The sequence below is a fragment of the Sus scrofa genome, chromosome 18, assembly GCF_000003025.6.
Source record: "Sus scrofa isolate TJ Tabasco breed Duroc chromosome 18, Sscrofa11.1, whole genome shotgun sequence".
Classification (NCBI taxonomy): Eukaryota; Metazoa; Chordata; class Mammalia; order Artiodactyla; family Suidae; genus Sus; species Sus scrofa.
In genome coordinates this window covers 21,535,113-21,553,769 of record NC_010460.4, presented here as the reverse complement: position 1 = coordinate 21,553,769, position 18,657 = coordinate 21,535,113, and the positions used below count along the sequence as shown (strand labels likewise).

At 38.7% G+C, this 18,657-nt stretch overlaps 1 protein-coding gene and 1 long non-coding RNA gene across 7 annotated transcripts in view; one reads left to right on the top strand and one right to left on the bottom strand.

The window, feature by feature from the left end:
• GRM8 (glutamate metabotropic receptor 8) overlaps positions 1-18,657 on the bottom strand; it is an 811,904-nt gene that overhangs the window by 203,183 nt on the left and 590,064 nt on the right. The gene's annotated exons all lie outside the window — the stretch shown is intronic.
• LOC102162101 overlaps positions 1-18,657 on the top strand; it is a 37,605-nt gene that overhangs the window by 1,193 nt on the left and 17,755 nt on the right. The window contains exon 2 of the long non-coding RNA XR_002340437.1: positions 962-1,047. This is a non-coding gene — a long non-coding RNA (uncharacterized LOC102162101). The remainder of the gene's footprint in view (positions 1-961; positions 1,048-18,657) is intronic.

The window sequence follows — 18,657 nt, the reverse complement described above, 5'->3', positions numbered from 1 at the left end:
TCTAGTTTCTAAGACAGAAGATATACACATGCAAATAAAGCTGTATATATATGTACATGTGTATATAAGTATGTCAAGAGTATGTATAGTTATTCAAATAAAAAAATCCCAGTACACATGAGGAAGGATAATTAAAGACAATGGAAACTGGCAAATATCTTAGAATATATCATAGGATTTAAAAGACTGAGAGAAGTTCTAAACCCTCAGAGAGTTTCATTAGAGATGACATCTCAGTTAACTGTCAAAAGCTTCTAGCTGATATTCAAGAGAAACTGTTCAATATCCAGCAATACATACTTCCATTATGGAAAAATTGAAACTGTGAATTCAACCAAATAGGAAATGCAAACAAAACACAGTGTTTTTAGATAGGCTTCGAAATTATCTGTCAATCCCAAGGCAGGTAAAGAGGTCACAATCATAAGCACAGGTTTTAGAAAGCAGCTGGTCACAGTGCTGTCCAAGGTCAAAGGTCATGTAGAACATGGAGACCATGAACCTGATGAAGGCTTAGACTCAAATGTTGGATGTGATACAGAAGAATCAAGTCCAATGGAATCATTTGAATGAATTTATAGAAAAGTGAGATTGGTTGAAAAGAATAATATACATTCAATGCAACGTTTCTTTTTAAGTCAGGTGTGAACTTGACCTTAAGTGGTATCTTGAAACAGTATTGCAATTCCAAAACTTGTCCTCAAGGGCTAATTGAGAATAAATCAGATTGAACCTGATTTTTAGAAACATAATCATGTTTTTAGAATAAAGATCAATATTAATATATATATAATGTCATAAATTTAAAATTTTTATTCATAGATCATTTGATTATATTAATGGCAGTCTCCGTCTTCACCAATAAGTGTTCTTTTTTCCTTCATAATCTGAATTAAGTTTCTGGAAGGAATGTGGGCAAAGAGTGAGCACTCACATCCTCCCTTGGCTTTTCTTCTTAAAGATCTAATTTTCAAGGATTAAAAATGTCTGATGCCTTGGCTATATGGCAGTGTTTCCCATGGACAGAGATGATGTATTCCCAACCAGGTAAGTCATGCTGCAAAGAAGGATTGTATTTTCCTTTTTGGACATTAGTCTATTCAATAAAAATCTCATGGAAATAATGATTGGTTTTCTACACGTGCCTGGCACTTCATTTGGAGTAAGTAGTCTGTTGCCGGAGTCTGCCTTATTCTGCAACACTGTATCTACCATCCATGTATATATGTTATAGCCAATATCCAAATGCCTTCTAACTCCTACAGTGGAGAAAGAAAAATTGGTAACACAGTAAATTATTTCAGTTTAATATGCAGTTCCCAAGACACATAGCTGGTTGTTAAAGAAAGCATCATGCACTGATGATGATCCTTGGTAGATAAAAATGTGAACAGATTTCACAAGTCTTTTCAGTTTCACAGGTATTTTATAGGGATCTTTTTCTATTGCTAAACACTTAAGGCAAAATGTCTTGCTTAATTTTTCTGGGAGAAGGAAAACTAATACAATGGAAACATTTACTTGTTTTTCTTATTCTTCTTCCTCTAAGGATATTAGCTGGCACTATTTATTTAACCATATGTTTACATTACACTGAGTACCAAATACTTGATGTGCCTTTAAAATATGCCATTGTATATTTAAAGTAAATGAATTCCTCAAAGGGATGATTGGCTAATGGGTGTATGAGTTGAGAGATGATAAAGTAAATGAGGGAAGAACTTCAGGAAAAAAAGCTCACCCAGCCCTCTCAAGTGAGACACACTTCATATATGGCATTATAATTATCTCCGTAGTTCTGTTTTTGCCATTTAACTGAGAGCATCTATTTCAGTGCATGAACCATATGTTCCGTTCCATGATAGCCATGGCAGAATCCATAGAATCACGTCCAGAAAATAGCATAATAGATAGACATTCTCCCAAAGGAAACAGTTATTCTCTGTGAGGATGCTGAGGTCTCTCTGCTACAAGCCTTATTCAGTCCCCAGTCCATTCTCCACACTCTATCCAGCATTATAGTTTTAAAACGGCTTTCTGGTGGTGAGAGGGATAATGCAACTTTTCTGAGTAGTATCAACTTCATTCATGGTCATTAACATTCAGGAGGCATCAGCCCTGCCTGGAAATCACTACATTTCTCTGTCAACTGGCTCTCTCTTATTTGTCCTCAACAAAGATTGCCTGTTTTCCAGTTGTCATCTTGCCTCAGCTGATGATCTTGTCCTATGCTTCACTGGAAAAAATAGAAGTCTTAGAGCATAGCCCTTCCTTTTGGTCCACAATGAATTTTCAAGGTTTCTTACCCACCCTTCCTCTCTGTCTCTCTAGCTAAAGTGAAGAAAGTGTCTATTAAAGATCAACCATACTCCACACAGTTTGGTCATTAGCTCCCCCACATGCTCAGGACCTTGCCTTCATGGGTCATCGCATCCCTTCCTGCTTCCTTAACCCCTTCTCAATTACCAAAGCTTTACAGGTAAATTAGTTGACACTATGACTAGAGGAAGGAAGAGATGATGAGAGGAAGGGGAAGGGAGGGAGGGAGGGGGAAGGGAAGGGGGGAGGGAAAGGGAGGAGGGGAAGGAAGGAAGACATGATCTTCCTTTGATACCCTGATCCTTCTGCAGCTACTACCTTACCTTTCCAATTCTCTTCTCAGTCAAAGTTCTTGAAAGGTAACAATAAGGGCTCTTTCCACTCACTACTCCATCTTTCTCTACCTTCGGCTCTCTACTTTTCCCCCACCCTTAGTACTGACACTTCCCTTTCAAAGGTAGCTAATTGCATGCATGTTGCCTAACCAGGAGACATTTATCAGTTCTTACTTTCCATGGCCTCCCAGTTGTATGCTCACATCCACCGCACCTAAGAAAATGATTTCTGGGGTCTCATGTAAGCTGGAATCCCAGTAACACCAAATACTGGATGTGTGACCCTTTTAAACTTCCTAGTCAGGTTTGTTAACCACTAAGCCATGAAGGGAACTCCAAATAATGTCTGAAACAGCAAAAATGCTATGATTTAAACAATACTTTTAAATTAACAAATGCAACAATGGTTGTAATGTTCAAAGCCTGATTATTAGGATGTTGTAATCCTTAGAAAGAAATGACAAGGAAACATTGTATTCCCACCATAGTTACTGAAGCAGTTATTGTAGTTATCTATTATTTCTATGTTATCCCTAAGCGACAATATAATTTGAGGACTTCATTTGCAAATTACTTACAAGATGGTTGTAGGAAGACAGCCTCGGGCTTTTAGAAGCTATGTTAGCTTGGTACGTTTCATATTAAGTAAATCAGACTATCTTCATCTGTGTATAAAAATGTGGATCCTAACTGTGAATGTCTAGATGTGGTGACAGAGACAAAGGAGGAAGAACCACTTAGAGGGACCTATAGCCTTTATTTTATAGGTTTAAGGTCAATCCTAGGTATCTCCTTCTTCCCAAGGTTGAGAATCACATTAGCTTTGAAGATCAGTTCTCCACAGTAATACATGTATCCCAGTTGGTGATTTGTCTCAGGAACGATGGCCTCACCTACAATTCACTGGGGATCCTGAAGGATAGTGAGGACTCTCTGAGGGGTAGAAAGTTGTGCATTTTAGGCAGAATTCTATAAAAGGTGTAAGAATCAAAAGGGTTCGAGATTTGCATTCCTCTAAAAATGAGTGATGTTGAACATGTTTTCATGTGTTTTTTGGCTATCTGTATGTCTTCTTTGAAGAGTTGTCTGTTTAGATCTTCTGCCCATTTTTTGATGGGGTTGTTTGTTTTTTTGGTATTGAGCTGAAGAAGGTGTTCATAAAATTTGGAGATCAATCCCTTGTCAGTTGCTTCGTTTGCAAATATTTTCTCTCATTCTGTGGGTTGTCTTTTTGTTTTATTTAGGGTTTCCGTTGCTGTGCAGAAACTTTTAAGTTTGATTAGGTCCCATTTGTTTATTTTTGTTTTTGCTGTCAATACTCTAAAAGGTGGATCTGAGAAGATATTGCTGCAGTTTATGTCAGAGAGTGTTTGGCCTATGTTTTCCTCTAAGAGTTTGATAGTGTCTGGTCTTACATCTAGGTCTTTCATCCATTTTGAGTTTATTTTTGCATATGGTGTTAGGAAGTGTTTTAATTTCATTCTTTTACCTGTGGCTGTCCAGTTTTCCCAGCACCACTTATTCTCAAACAAGCTGTCCTTTCTCCATTGTATGTTCTTGCCTCCTTTGTCATAGATTAGTTGACTATAGGTGCATGGGTTGAATTCTGGGCTTTCTATCCTGTTCCATTGATCTATATTTCTGTCTTTGTGCCAGTACCATACAGTTTTGATGGCTGTTGCTTTGTAGTATAGTCTGAAGTCCAGGAGCCTGATGCCTCCAGCTCCATTTTTCTTCTTCCGGGTGTCTTTGGCTGTTCTGGGTCTTTTGTGCTTTCAAACAAACTTTAAAATATTTTGAGTTCTGTGAAAAATGTCTTTGGTAATTTGATAGGGATTGCATTGAATCTGTAGATTACCTTAGGTAGTATAGTCATTTTGATAATATTAACTCTTCCAGTTCAAGAGCATAGTATGCCTTTCCATCTGTTTGTGTCATCTTTGATTTCTTTCATCAGTGTCTTACAGTTTTCAGAGTATAGGTCTTTTGTCTCTTTAGGTAGGTTTATTCCTAAGTATTTTTTATTCTTTTTGATGTGATGGTAAATAGGATTGTTTCCCAAATTTCTCTTTCTGATCTTTCATTGTTAGTATGTAGAAATGCCGTCAATTTTTGTGAAATAATTTTGTATCCTGTGACTTCGCCAATTTCATTGATGAGCTCTAGTAGTTTTCTGGTAGCGTCTTTAGGATTTGGTGGTAATGCAAATTGGCAAAACCACTGTGGAAAACAGTATGAACATTCCTCACAAATCTAAAAATAGAATTACCATTTGATCCAGCAATCCCACTCCTGGGCATCTATCCAGAAAAAAACCGTGACTTGAAAAGATACATGAACTCCAGTTCTTCATTGCAGCACTATATACTATAGCTAAGACATGGAAACAACCTAAATGTCCATTGACAGAGGAGTGGATAAAGAAGAAATGGTACATACACACAACGGAATATTACTCAGTCATTAAAAGGAAAGAAATAATGGCATTTTCAGCAACATGGATGGCCCTAGAAATTATCATGCTAAGTGAATTCAGTCAGACAGTGAGACACCAACATCATACATATGCTATCACTTACATGTGGAAACGAAAAAAGGACACAATGAACTTCTTTGTGGAACAGATACTGATTCACAGACTTCGAAAAACTTAATGGTTTCCAAATGATATAGGTTGGGGGATGGGGGGAAGCACCTGGGGTTTGGGATGGAAATACTAAAAACTGGGTTGTGATGATTGTTGTGCAACTATAAATGTAATAAAATTCATTGAGTAATTTAAGAAAAAGATTCAAGAGAGACAAGTGATGTCAATGTGGTTTTATTACATTTATATCTACTGCAGCTCCTTACAATCACCCCATGAGGGATGTGTGCACAGGTGGTGGAGGGGTGAACCCCACCAAAACAGGAAATTCAATTAGAGTGAAGGTCATTATCACTTATTGCAAGATGGTCCAATAAGTGGACTAGTTAAATAAGAAGATAAAGCTCATTTCCAATGGCATCAAATAACTAATTTCATCTCAAATTATATTAAATAAGGAAACATCAACAGAAATGAGGAGACAACTATACTGTATATAGACAAGGATTACATACGGTTCCTAAAAGCACGAAATCTTATCATAGAGTGTACTCACCTCTATCAACACATTTCAGTCTTTTGGCTGCCTCTAAGGCTTACAGGTTTTTTTTTTTTTTTTAAAAAGGATTATGTTATATATGGAAAAGTCAATAAAAACAAAACCTAATAAACCTAATAGTCCAGGGCAAATAACCTGTAACAAGAATACCCATGAATTTTCTTGGTATTTATTTTAATATTGCTCAGTTCAATAGGGTTGTTTGCGTTCTAATCAAAGAGCAATCTATATTTCTATTTATCTTCCTCAGAAGTAGTAAAAGAGCTTATTTTGGTAATATCCGCTGTGGGGAAGAAGGGGAAGTAATTGGACCCAGGAATAGCTCAGATGATGCAAAACGTATCCTTTGATGATTCTCAATAGGTCTTATAACACAGACTATTATCAACTGCTAGATTTAAAAGTCACAATGGCATAGTCCTAGAGTTCATGCAACAGGATTGTGAGAAGGTTATAACTTTCTTTCCCTAGAATCAAGAGAAAGTACCATTCATTTGAATTAAAGTAAACTCTTTCTATAATCATTTCCAATAGTAACCAGAGCCCTAAGGAGGTGCATGTATATTCCAATACTTCCTCTACATCTGGCCTTGAGTTGACATGAGGTGGCAAGAGTTATTTTCAGACCAATTGGCAGGACGATATGGTTTATGTTTTACAGTGAAAGTCCCTGATGCAGACTCCAAGCAACCAAATCCTTGGGTTCTAGTCTGGCTTTGCTACTATCTAGGTCTGCAAATTTAACCTCTCTTGGCTTCAGGTTCTAGAAATTGAAAAAAAAAAAAAATGGAGTGCTTCATTCTTAAGATCAACCTCCAGTTCCATATTCTTAATCAGAAAAAGTATGACAGGTTTAAGAAAATAATTAATGGTCTACAGAATTAAAATCAAAGAGACTTGCTGAGGTAAGCAGCAAAACTTATAAAGGACAATGTAAGGTTAATTTTCTTCTAGACTGAGTGAACTTGTACCTAGTATTTATGTGGACTTGAAAACTATAAGTGTTTTTAAAATTAAATCTAAAATGAAGGCATTTAAAATTATTAGCTGCTTATCAGCATGATACACAAAGAACACTGAAGTGTGAGATTTTTCCAGCGAAACTCATCATTAAACTTTCACTAACAAAGCCATCATTTCTTTTCCCCTCTGTGATCACACCATCTCTGAGGCACAATTTTCAGTTTAACAGTCTTAAAATAAGGCGAGATTAGGAAAGCTGAGCAGGCAAATCAAATGATTAAGTTTCAAAAAGTTTTACAGGTATTTAAGCCTTGGGAAAGCTTAATCAAAGTTAATGAAGAATTTAAAACAGGAGTGAAAATTAAAGCAGTAGGAAATGTTAAAGAAAAAATGACTATTCGGTTGAAAAAAACCCAGGAGGAGCCATGGGGAACTGATGCTAATTATCATTGACAGGAGGAACTGGCTCCAGCAAACACTGGAAGTGACCTGAAGAAACAGAACTGAGGGAATGAGGGCAGAAAAGGAAATTTAAGGGGGATGTGTGAAAGGGAGGGTGCAACATGGATTGTATTTTTTAGGCAGACTATTGATTCTGCTTAAATGCGTTTCTTCTAACATCCATATTACCATAAAGACAATCAGAATCTCCCCAGCTCTTGATATCTGTTCGCTCACTCATTCATTTAACATTCTATTTGGAGCTCAGTCTATTAGAGCATCTGGCTGAGTTCTGTACCACTAAATTCATTACCCACCTATCCTATGAGAATAGATCCCAAATGCATCTCATAATCCTAAAACAGAAAATTTTAAACATCTCATCCTTCTTGGCCTCAGTTATTGGTTACTCATCTTGAACCAGGATCATCCCGGATTGACATACCATCCATAAATGACCACACACTACAATGTTTTCTGTAATATCTTATTACAAACATATATCAGGCATTTGAATCTGTGGTATTGTTTTATCTTATCAAACATTATCCAAAAGGTACAGATAAGAGAAACTAAATAGCTGGTTCAAAGCTAAGGAAGGCATTTTCTTTTGCCCAATCACAACAGGATTTATCAAATTATCCGCGTGTGATTTAACTGAATCCCAAGATGGATTTATTTCCAAAGTATGGCACCAGAGAGTAAGATAGCATTAAAATCACCTTTTAGGGTAACTATATTTATAGAAATGCACAGAAAAATGGGCTAACCTTGGTACTCTCCCCCACTGCAGAAAATAGGAGAAATATTCTGAATATTCTGAAATATTCTGTTCAGTCATTTCTCTATGTTTGGCAATGTAACAAAAATACATACTAAAAGCAATCCTAAATAGCATACCAAATAGTTAGCAAAGCCAGGGAACTGCCCACTGAACTCTTAGTGTTGGCTTTCTTTTTGGGAGAGTGATGGTGGGGTCACAAAATACAAACTAGAAATAGCAACCACAAAATAATACCCAGGGATATTAAATGCCAATGTTTTGGGGGTTTGGAGAGTGCTATAAGGTCTAGTGGGGGCCATGATAATCAGAGTGAATTGCTAAGGGACTCTGCCCCCTACTTTGTTCCTCTCTGGTAGTCTAAACAGTGAGGAATGTGAAACTTGGCCACAGTCAAAGGCCAGCCTCTTTTCTTTTTTCTTTCTATGGCCACCCCTGGAGCATATGGAAGTTCCTAGCTAGGGGTCAAATCTGAGCTGCAGCTGTCAGCCTATGCCACAGACAGCAATGTAGGATCTGATCCATATCTGTGATCTACATTGCAGGTCGTGGCAATGCCAGATCCTCAACCCACTGAGTGAGGCCAACATGAGGCTGCATCCTCACGGACACTATGTCAGGTTCTTAACCTGCTGAGCCACCTGGGAACTCCCCAAAGGCCATCCTTGATCTCCCCTGCCATCAATTGGCATGCCAATGGGGGAGGGCTCTAATAATTGTGACCCTTCTTCATGCCACCATATTGGAAGAGTCACGAGAAGGGGGTCATAGGTAAAAGCTGGGACTGACAGGGGATATCTTTGGTTGTCAGAGATGCTCGCTTTCACAGAGAAACTGTGTTTACTATTAAAATTTGCAAGGTAAAAAAGTGCTGTTTCCCATCAGTTAGCATTACCTGTGAAGGCAACATGTACTTAAGGAAACAAATTCATCCACATCTGACATTGGTTGCAGGGTCTAACCTTTGCCAACAGATTAATGCATTAGCAAGGAAGCCAAATGAAAAGTGCTTAAGCACACAGTATAATGGCTATGATTTAGGAGTGTTCACATGGCAGTTTATATTTACTGAGTGCTACAATGGTTTCCATTATTTATTCTTCAAGACAGATACATGAGGTATTATCTCCATTTTTTAGGTAAGGAAAATAAGGCATCAAGTAGTTAATGTGGAATCATATAGATTAAGTCAGGCTGCATCTGTACATACACACACACACACACACACACACACACACACACAAAACCTTTGGGAAATAAAAATGAGCCTAAAATGCTTTCTTGACAGTAAATAGACCAGTGGCATTGAAATAATTTCTTAGCAGTAAAACACCATTTAAAAAAAACTAAAAAGCTGGCATTCCTGCCGTGGCGCAGTGCTTAACGAATCCGACTAGGAACCACAAGGTTGCGGGTTCGGTCCCTGCCCTTGCTCAGTGGGTTAACGATCCGGCGTTGCCATGAGCTGTGGTGTAGGTTGCAGACGCGGCTCGGATCCTGTGTTGCTGTGGCTCTGGCATAGGCCGGTGGCTACAGCTCTGATTAGACCCCTAGCCTGGGAACCTCCATGTGCCGTGAGAGCGGCCCGAGAAATGGCAAAAAGACAAAAAAGAAAAAAAAAAAAGTTAATAGAGTTCCTTTTATACAACACAACAACGGCATTGCATTCATAGAATTTTAAGTATAAATTTCTAACAATGACTAACTATTAGGGCAATTAGTAGTCTTATGAATATAAAATTTAAATCAGCATGGATAGTTGTTCCAGCCTTCTCTGACCCTTAGCATCTGTGAATTTCAGAACTGAACCCCATAGACCACAGGACCGCTAGCTATTGGTGGGAAATGTTTGCTTAACAGTGAAAAAGCATAGATTCAAGGAGTTCCCACCGCACACCATGGGATCAGTGGTGTCTCTGGAACCCTGGGTCACAGATTCGATCCAAGGCCAGACAGAGTGGGTTAAGGCTCTCACATTGCCACAGCTCTGTGGTATAGGTCACAACTGTGGCTCCAATGTGATCCCTGCCCAGGAACTTCATTTAAAAAAAAAAAAAAGCATAAATATAGCTTTCTTCATATGGCTATGCCTCAGGGAAGCCAAAAAAGAAAAAAACATATGTAAGTTCAATAAAACCTATATGTATGTGTAGACATAACGTAATAGCATCTGAGCTGGAAATGCATTCGAACTTTTTTTTTTTTTTTCTTTTCATGGTCGTACACCTGTGGCTTATGAAAGTTCCCAGGCTAGGGGTCAAATCGGAGCTGCAGCTGCCGGCCTAGGCCACAGCCACAGCTACAGCAACCATCCGAGCCATGTATGCAACCACAGCTCATGGCAACGCCGGATCCTTAACCCACTGAGAGAGGCCAGGGATCGAACCCGCATCCTCATGGATACTAGTCAGGTTCAATACTGCTGAGTCACAGTGGAAAATCCCTGGAACTCTTGAATGTAGTCATTTAATTAGTGAACCAATTGTCCAGTTGAGCAGGGTGAGATGGGGAGAACCTACAAGAAGAAGAAGCATGTACACACGGCGATAGAAAGGGTGCAGCAAGGAAGGCTTGTGGCCAGTTGGAAAAACTCCTCCCTGGTCCTCATTATAAATCTGTCCTCTCTCAGGCAGGAAACAATGAAATGCAATTAAGTAAAAAGATGCTAACGGTCATATTAATTTTCCAAGAAGAAACAATAGCCTGACGACCTGGAGGCTATTGTCTCAACTGTCTGTCTGTTGAGAAAAAAACTGAATGGAACTAGAACTTTTAAGGGGCGTGTGAGTTCAGAAAGAGAAAAAATAGGGTAAGCCAGGACAGGCAGACAGAAAGCACAGATGAAGGCGACATCAGTGGAGTTGATGTCATAAGGCAGCTGAGACCACACAGTGTCTGTGGGCAGCCCACGAGCCACAGGCTGAGTTAATGCTCACTGAGTCACAGGCGGCCACTCCCAGTGGAAGCTAAATGTGGTGAACCCAGATGCTAGAAAGAATAAGGCATGCCTCTCCAGGAACCAAATAGAATATAAAGAGAATGACATGACCTTGGACAGGAAGGAGGAAGTAAAATGAATTAGGAAGAAAGACAGAACTAGTGACTGGAACCAATGAGCCAAACTGATGAGCAGAGAACAGAATCAGAAACTGCCAAACCTGAGAAAGCTTCATCTAATCCATGAAGTTTGGGGCTGAGACATTTGAAGTACACATAGCACCTGTTAGCTCTGTCTAGTCTAGTCTATGCTTCAAACCTGGGTCAAGGTGAATACCGTGGCTCTGGGTTACTATGCTGCTTTGTATGAAGGCTGCCTTCTAGATCAACTGTAGCAGAATGCTTTGGTTCTTTACAAAAGGGGAGGCAGGGATGGTGTGCTCTAATGAATGACAAGGGAGGCATACATTTAAATAAAGAAGGAAGGCCAGGACTCCTGTAACAGAAGTTTTGGGAAATAATTATTTTATTCCCCAAATTACTGGAATCAAAAATTATGCCATTTCAAGTGGTAGTGGGAACCAACCTGGGGTCATGTTTCTGTTAAATAAGAAAGTGCATGTGATTGATTTTGTAAACTAAAAATCACTGGAAAAGGAAAATTATATACTGAGTTGACCCTGGATTTCAGTCCTTAGTTCACAAAGTGTGTGTGTATATATATAAATTTTTCGTGTGTATAAATGTGAAAGATGTACACTACAGAATATTTGGAAAATAGTGAGAAAGATTTAAAAAAGAGGGAAATAGTCAACTTTAAACATTCCACTTAGAGAGGACCACTTTCAATAGTTCACTGCATTATACACAAGGCTTTATTCTTTTGTACATCTGTGCCTTGTTTATGAGTTAAACTGAGGCCCTAATACTTTCCTTTTAGTTGTCAACGTGTTGTGTACTTTGCCATTTCATTAGAAACTTAAAATGTTCTTTCAAAGGCTGCATGAAATTGTATTACGTTTAATAAATTTCCTAAAGTTGAAAAGGTAGGTCTTCAAATGACTACCATTTCGAATAAAGTTATAAATGGTATATAAAGTTATACTATTTATTTCAACTAAAGTTATAAATCAGTGTTTTTGATTTTACTTGCATTTATTTGGTTACTGGTAGGATTGATCATTTTTCATATTTGGGGCTATGTGCCTTTCTTTTGTGTATTGCCTTCAAGTCTATGGTCTATTTCTCTTTTTTCACTGAGGTATTAAGCTTTTTAAAGGTGCTCTCTTTATATTAAATATATAAATTCATCCTTTGTCATACATATTTAAAATATCATTGATTTATCCTATTTCTTTTATTTTTTTGACATATAGGAGGCTTTAGATTTTTATGTAGTTAAATATTTTCCTCCTGGTTTTTGTTTCTGGTGACACGTTCTGAACGATCTCCTCTATGCTACAACTACACATACATATTCTCCAGAGGTATCTTCTAATTCTTTCAAGGCGTAATAAGCTTGGAGCTTGGAGGTTTGAAGCTATTCCCAACCCTCACCTTAATCCTCTACTCTAATCTGCCTCTGCTGACCTGAGTGGTAATCTGATCTGTGATTTAATTTCCTCATCATGAAATATGATTAATATGAACATCTACCCCGCAGGACACTTAAAAGTAATTAATGGGATAATCCATATGACATACATGGCTCAGTTGCCTGAGGTATAATAAATACCCAATAAACTTTCGAGATTATTTAACTCCCTGTTGCAAATGAACACTGTTTTGGAGAATACAACAAAAATGGACTTAAATTTAAATGTTTCCAAATTATTCTCAACACTATATTTTGAATAATTCACATTGTGTCCCACTATTTTGAGATGCTACCACTGTTATATACTAAATGACTACAGGTGTTTGGATACGTTTCTAGACTTTTTATTGAAGTCCATTGATCTGACTGAATAGTAATGCAACACTGCTATAATACTAAAATCAGTGTGGCTGAATAATGTTTTAATTACTTTTAGTACAATCACCCCTCCATAATTATTCTTTTTTCAGAAAATGTCCTTGACTAATCAGGCTGCCAAAACTTCTGGTTAAAACTCCAAGAGGGAATTAACCAAAGTATATAAAAATGCCATTTCTCTAAAGAACATTCCAAGGGCTCCCTCTAATATTCATAGAGAACGTCCAAGGTGAAATTTTCTATCTAAAGTTTACTTGAACGCTCATCACTTCCTAGATTCTGTCCAGTAGAGTTTAAGTGTACAAAGGTCAGTACCAACTGTTCAACACAAATCAAGATTTAGGAGTTCCCTTGTGGCAGAACAGATTAAGGATTTAGCGTTGTCATTGCAGTGACTTGGGTTGCTGCTGTGGCGCATGTTTGATCCCTACCCTGGGAACTTCCACATGCTGTGGGCATGGCCAAAAAAAATAAAGTTTCTGCTTGCTTGTTTTGTTTTTATTTCTCAGGGCCATGCCCACGGCATATGGAAGTTCCCAAGCTAGGGGTCAAATCAGAGCTATAGCTGCCAACCTACACCACAGCCACAGCAACATGGCATCCAAGCCATGTTTGCAACCTACACCAGAGGTCACAGCAACGCTGGATACTTGATCCACTGAGAGAGGCCAGGGATCGAACCCGCATCTTCATGGATAGTAGTTGGGTTTATAACTGCTGCACTACAATGGGAACTCCCCATAAAATCAAGCTTTAAACGTATCTTTGTAAAGACTAGATCAAAGACTCCATTGATTCTCCCCAAACTATTCCCTAAACCTAGCCCCAGGGACCCTCAGGACTCCGATTCATCACAGGACTGTGGTCAACCAACCCAAGTCGATGCTGTTTCACCCATTACTTCAGGGAAGAAGAAACCAAATGTCTGCAGAGCTTGAGAACAAGCAGCCCAAGTGCCAGCTCTTCCTCATACTGTCTCCACCCTGCCCTGGATAGGTTGGTGCCTATGGGAGTCTTACTTGCCTCACCTGGGTGGGCCTTCCTGTCACTAGTGAACTAATGAAGTGGGAAGACAGAGGTGCCAAAAGTGTCACCCTCAGTCTACTCTTGCATCCTCCCCTCTAGAAAAAAAACAAAAAAGGAGCCCTTTGGCAACTTGCTTCAGATCAATACAGCCCATTTCAATGTGAGAAAGTTCCCATGTCTTCACAGTGACCTGACTTTTGCCCCAACTTCTATTTAATGATTCCAGGGTTCTGTATGCAAAACACATGTTTTGATAGATCGCTATTGACTGTTAAAATGCCATGTTCACATTCCTCCTCTCCTCAGTATTTATTTCACAATAAATACCTTAAGACTTTCCAAATTACTCTAAATTTATATTTTGTAATAGATTCTTCGGGGTCTTTTACTTTCTCCCAGGATTTGGAAACTGACAGGAAAAGAAAACTGAAAAGGGATCCTTTAATAGAAATGCGTAAATTATGCTGAAGATAGAAGACAAATAAGAAAAACTGCTGTTTTTTTCAAATTAATTTTGACTATCAAGTAGATTGGGAGTGTGAAAATGACAGAAAAGAAAAGAAAGAAAAAAAAGTGTGTATGACATCTTAAGGTTCCTGAGAGCTAGGAAGAGGAATGCGAAGTTGAATTAGATGTATAGAGGTCAGGAAGGGAGCATTCAAAAAATCCTGATAAAGGGAAGCATGAAAACATTGCTGAGATTCTGAAAGAGAAAAAAATGCTTAAGAGGTTTACTAGGTTATTCAAAAGTAAATTTTACTTTTCCTTCTGCAAGTAATTTTTAAAAAAGAAAAAAAAGGGTAGGAAAGCTTATCTAGAGAGACCAGTTGGAAGCTGTGATATCAAATTTTATCAAATTCATGAGAATTTGCGTATATGATAGAAGGATGGATAACTAAGGGGAAATATTTGTAAAATAATAGAGTTGGAAATACTAAACCCCAGAATAAGCTAAGGCTTGAAAATATATATATATATTTATGGCAGGAAATATAATCTTCTCATCTTCCTCCTCTTCCTTCTCTTTTCCATGCCATTGAGCCAGAGGAGTTTCTTTGTAGCTTAATGGGTTAAGAACCTGACATAGTGCCCATGAGGATGCAAATTCAAACCCTGACCTCACTCAATGGCTTAAGGATCCGGCATTGCCACAAGCTGAGGGGTAGGTCGCAGATGAGGCTTGGATAGGGTGCTACTGCAGCTGTGGTATAGGCCTGCAGCTGCAGCTCCGATTGGACCTCTAGCCTGGGAACTTCACATGATACAGGTGTGGCCCAGAAAAAAAAAAAAAAGAAGAACAAGAACAAGAAGGGCCAGAAAGGCAAATGTCTTTGTTCCTCACAGCAGGAATGATTAATGAGTGTTTGGGGTGCAGAGTTGGGTGTTGCTCTACTTCTCATCCTCATACGTAGTGGAGAACAACTGTTTTTTGTTTGTTTGTTTGTTTGTTTTTGTCTTTTGTCTTTTGTCTTTTTTGTTGTTGTTGTTGTTGTTGCTATTTCTTGGGCCGCTCCCGTGGCATATGGAGGTTCCCAGGCTAGGGGTTGAATCGGAGCTGTAGCCACCGGCCTACACCAGAGCCACAGCAACTCGGGATCCAAGCCGCGTCTGCAACCTACACCACAGCTCACGGCAACGCCAGATCGTTAACCCACTGAGCAAGGGCAGGGACCAAACCCGCAACCTCATGGTTCCTAGTCGGATTCGTTAACCACTGCGCCACGACAGGAACCCCGAGAACAACTGTTGATTAAAGATGGTTAGGGGCCAATCCCAGCATGAAGCACCTCACTAGGTGAGGACACTGTAACAGGTACTTTAATTCTAAACGAATTGAAGACTCTAGCCATGTTCACTTATTAGTGAACATCCTGGTTTGCCTAAGATAGTCCCAACTTATGCCTGCCTTTCTGACACACTGATAGACCTATTTCTCTTTTAAATGTATCTTTATTTATTTTGTCTTTTTAGGGCCACACCCATGGCATATGGAGATTATACCAGGCTAGGGGCTGAATTGGAACTGTAGCCACTGGCCTATGCCGGAGCCACAGCAACATAGTATTCAAGCCGCGTCTGCGCCCTACACCACAGCTCATGGCAACGCCGGATCCTTAACCCACTGAGCAAGGCCAGGGATGGAACATGCATTCTCATGGATCCTAGGCAGACGCGTTTCCACTGAGCCATGACAGGAAGTCCTTAAAAGTATCTTTATTTGGATGATAAATTATATAGTTATCCTTAACATTTCAGAACGCCCAAGATATTTCACATTTACTTTTTTTCAATTATCTTTGAGAATCTATGGAGAATGGAAGTGGTGCTGTGAAAGTTGAGATGAGTTATATTCTAATTTTCAAAAGTGTAAAGAAGGAATATGTGATTATCCTGTGACCAAAGTATGTAGATTTGATGATCTGAGGTTACAGACTATCATCCAGATTTTTGCGATGACTTTGAGAGAGAAAAAGTCATCATTAAGAGGGAACATGGGTTTTCAAAAACTATATTAGGTGAGATCTACCTTTATTCCTTCTTTTTTTTCAGGCTAATGTAGTACATGCCACAGGATTTCAGTAGACAGATTGAAGGTGGATTTTAACAAGATCTCAGATAAAGATCTTCTTGATACTCTTACAGACAAGGATAGAAATGCAAACTGTCATAGAGTTTGATAGATTTTAATTGGCTGAATGACTACTGCAAATAGTGTTGACTAACGTTCACTAATGAGCAACATTAACTCTGCCCTTGGCACTGTCCTTTTCAATATTTTTCTCACCAAATTGGATTAAGACATGCTGATCAAAGTTACATCTGACGCATGGCAATAACAGATACTGAGATGTCAGAGTCAGGATCCAAAATTATCTCATCAGACTGGGAAAATGAGCCAAGGCTTAAAAATTAAATTTCATGGGGAGAAACAATTTCATAGGGAGAAATTTATTTTCCAAAAACTAGTTGCACAAAAACAACGAGAGGACATGAGATTATATAGTAGCAGATATAAACAAGAAATAAACAATTCTGTGGACTGAAAATCATCATGTGGTGAGTTGGCCGCAAAAGCAAATACCGACATCAAGGGGGTGATTTATCAATTCCACTTTGAGTCCAGCATGTCACACCCAACATAACACATTCAACTCCAGGAACCTTGAGCTTAAGTAAGACAGTGGCGGACTAGGAACCCGGAAAAGAATCATCAGGAGAGTAAATTGTAATAGTCATTTTTCTTAAAAAATAATCAATACAATAGCAAGAATAACACCACAGATTTGCGCCCCGTTATCTGCAGTTCTGAAATTCCAGACAAAGAAAATCAAAAGACATTTAACTCAATTGTTGCCAAACCCTGATCTGAAATAAGGAGAGAGCCTTTATCTATTCCAACATAGTGTACATATTCATATATTTATTTGTGGAAATATTAATGTACCTAATTATGGGATTCTGCCCTATGGCCCACTGGATAAATATCTCCATTTATCTCCCTACTGCCTTTCAAATAAAAATCTAATACTAACTTCAAAAAACATCAGACTTCAAGGGTAAAAGATTGTGAATAATAATGAAAATAACAATAATAATCATAAGTAATAATATAAGCATAGTAATTATATCAACTAATTATAATATTTATAATATAGAATAATACAATGTTAAAATAACAAGGATAACAATAACAATAATAATAAAAGCTAGCAGGTAAACAGACTGTGTGCCAGTGTGCTGTCACAGCATGCAGATCAGCAAAGACTTTGAGGTAGCAGAGGTCAGGACCCAAGGGCAACAGGAGGACACGAGAAACAGCAGGGGTAGATTGTCAGACGTCTCCTCCCTCTGCACCTGCTGTTGGAAGCAGAATCCATGCCCTCTGTGGACTGGGTGCCCCCCCCCCCAACATACTTAAACATTTCAGGGAAAAACCACAAAGGGGAGATAATGGACTTAGAGGATAGCCTGGGCTGCCCTGCAAGGCGGGTCCCTTCAAGGTAACCATGATATGTACCAGGACTGGGAACAAATTCTACAATGCCACCCAAGGGGTAGGCATTCCTGGGGAAACTTACAAAGAAGAAAATCAGCAAAAGAGACTGTGGCCCTGCATCCTTCCATCTCTTTATAGAGAGGCGTGGGGGCCAGCCTGAGCAGTTAGCACACAATGTGGTTTCCTTCTTTTTCTTCTTCTTTTTTTTTTTTGAAAAAGGGCAGGCTCCTGCTTGTTCAATTTGTCATGGTAGATGTTACCTTGAGTGCTTTAATCCTTCCAAATGTTCTGCTCCAATTTCTAACACTCAGAAGTGTGTCTTGAACATAAAAGTTTAAAGAGACTTTAGCGGTAAAAGTAGACTGCATGACCTCTAAGATACTTTCCAACTCAGTGTCTTTGGTTTTATGAGATGCTCTGCAGAAGTATTACGCATTATTAATATTTCCCCTAATCTTAGTTGGCATTCTATTAGCCTTCCTCACTGATACTGCACAGTGAATAAAGAACTTAAATGTATCAATACAGACCTTTGTCCTCAAGTCTATTAACTGATTTGGGGCAATATAAACTGCACTCGGGTGAAACATCATTTCTACGTAACTCTCCCACTACAATTCAATCTCTTTTGATTCGTATTCCATCTTTCAACTTGCCAGCCTCTTCCCATTTATTTCCTTCTCCTACTCATGCGTCAAACGCAAGAAAATCCATATTCCAGCTCTACTGTACTGCTT